The sequence below is a fragment of the Cenococcum geophilum genome, assembly GCF_001692895.1.
Source record: "Cenococcum geophilum 1.58 unplaced genomic scaffold K441scaffold_140, whole genome shotgun sequence".
In the NCBI taxonomy this organism is placed as follows: Eukaryota; Fungi; Ascomycota; class Dothideomycetes; order Gloniales; family Gloniaceae; genus Cenococcum; species Cenococcum geophilum.
The window spans coordinates 28961-31710 of record NW_027137698.1 but is presented as its reverse complement, the minus strand read 5'-3'; positions in this window follow the sequence as shown (position 1 = coordinate 31710).

Below are 2750 nucleotides of genomic sequence, written 5' to 3'. Positions count from 1 at the left end.
AACACTTACTATATTTAATTATAGTAGGTTCCGCCACGTTTACGACGTATATAATAGTGTTAATAGAAATATTAATAAAAAGGAACGGTATAATATTAAAATATTTTTAGGTTCGTTATATAGATTCTGCTATAACTTACCATATATAAGTTTTTTTAAGCCAATTAAAATCCTTGGTAAAGTTTAAAAATCTAAAGACCACTTATAAACTTGGGTTAATAACTAATATATAGGAAGTATAACCGTAGGGTTAGGCTAGTAGACCTCTCTTATTAAATACGAAATTGCCATATATTACTAGGCACACTGCCTAGTTCTTTAAGCGGCAAGTTAACAGACTTTATTATTAAGCACAAAATTGCTATATATTGCCTAGCATATCGCCTAGTTCCTTAAGCGGTAAGCTAGCAGACTTCCATTACTAAGTAAGAGATTGCCGTATATTGCCTAGTATATTGCCTAGTTCCTTAAGCGGTAAGCTAGTAAACTTCCATTACTAAGCGCGAAATTGCCGTATATTGCCTAGCATATCGCCCAGTTCCTTAAGCGGTAAGCTAGCGGACTTCCATTACTAAGCATAAAATTGCCGTATATTGCCAGGTATATTACCTAATTCTTTAAATTGCAAGCTAGTAGGCGTCGCCTATTAGTAGAGCATTCCGATATATTAGTTTATATATTACCTAGTTCCTCCGTTATAAGCTAGCAGACTTATTACATTAAGTTAGTAGGTGTCGCTTATTAATAGAGCACTGCGATATATCCAGTCGCTTATTGCCCGGTTCCTATATCGCAAGCTAGTAGGCGTCGCTTATTAATGGAGTACTATAATATATTAGCTCGCGCATTGCCCGGTTCTTTAAATAGCAAGACAGTAAACTTCTCTTATTAATGGAATAATTGCGGCATATTGCTGACACACTGCCCCATTTTATAAAAAAAAGTCTAGTATATGCCTTCCATTAACCGTAAGACTATAGTATATCGCCAAGAATATTGCTTACTGCAATTCCACCAAAAAAACACTAGTATATTCCTTCTATTAGCCATAATACTGCGGCACATTACCCACTATATTGCCTAATTCTTAAAACAACAGCCTAGTATACTTCTTCCACTAGATAAGACTTTGCAGCAAATTGCCTAGCATATTACCTAATTCTGTGCTAGAAATCTTAAAAACACCTCGCTACTATAATCTAGAGCACTTCCACTAGCTGCTCCTTTAAACTCCCCGGCTTATTTATATCTACGTCTAGTATCTCATCCGCGGCGGTCTTCTTAAACTTATACTTATTTAGAATTCTAATCTTAATATAGAAAGCCGTGTTATATAGAATATATACTATTATAAGAGGATTTTCTTGGCTAATTCGGTAGATGCGGTATATAAACTATTGCTATTTGCTAAAGGATAGATTAAGCTCTATAAGCATAATAAAGTATGCCTTATTAAGGGTAATACCCTCCACAATAGCCTTTAGGGATAAAAAAAGAATCTATAGCCCGCTTAGCTGCCTCCACAAGTTATTAATTATGCTGTTCTTTTGCTTTAGTGGTGTTCCTCTAGGGAGGTATGCAACGGCATCCTCGCTATATTTAGCAACTAAGGCCTAAAATAAGTATTAGCTTAGAGTTCCAGTTAAGCGAGCTGCTATTAAGAGGTAAATATAGAGTGTTTTATTACTTACTGCCATATATACCGCCCCAATAGTTAGGAAATTAGTGCCAATAACAACCTTGCTATAATACCCCCCGACGTTTTTTAATTATATAACTTTTTTATAGATAACTAAAAGCGCCTTAAACTTTGCGTCGCCGCGAAGAATTTCCTCCTTATTCTTATTTAAGATGCTTCCAATAGGAGATTTAATTAATTTTGCGTGAAATTTTGCTTATACGTTAATTTTGTTAATGTCTACTAGATCCTTATTATATCTATCCCTCTATAAAAGTAACCTAGGCGTTATCGCTGTAACACAGTATGTAAAGTAGGTGCTTAAGGAGCTGCTAGCTATACATACTAGTTGTTTCCCCTTAGGAGAACCATCTTCTTTCCATTTAACTATTTTCTGCAAAAATACTTCTTCTATTTTTGACGCTATTGCACCTTCCATGGCCTATAGCAATTTAATTTCTTTAGTTCTATACTTATAGTTTAGGTAGTAAATGCGGAGCTCGCCCGGAACAACTTTTAATTTTTTTCCGTTAAAGCTAATAGTATTTAAGGTACAGCGAATTTCAAAGTATATAAGTATTTCTCCACTAACCTAAACTAATTCTTTATATGCCATAGACTATAAGACCCCTTTAGGGTTACTCTTTCCTTGTTTTAAAAAATAACTCTATAGCTTCGCCATTTTTTTAACTTTAACGGGCGTGCATTTTTTAAGAATGCTATTGTCTTTAGCGTTTGCCCAATCTAGATCTACAAGGCCATTTATAATATACCAATATATATCTACAATACTATTCTCCATTAGAATCTCTAATATAGCCCAGGCAAAGAATCTAAGGTGTTTTTTTTTTTTTTTTTTATATCCGTTGTATTATACTACGTACAATACTGCGCATGTAGCCTTTAGGCTATGGCGCTATAGTTCTATATACATAAATCCTTCCTAGGCAGCTTAACATGTACTAGTAGCTAAGTGGACACTCTAGCCCGTTTTTAAAATGCTAGGGGAGCTCTAGCGACTAGTGTTTTTTCGTTCTGGTATTTTGCTTACTATGGTCCAGTTTACACCAAG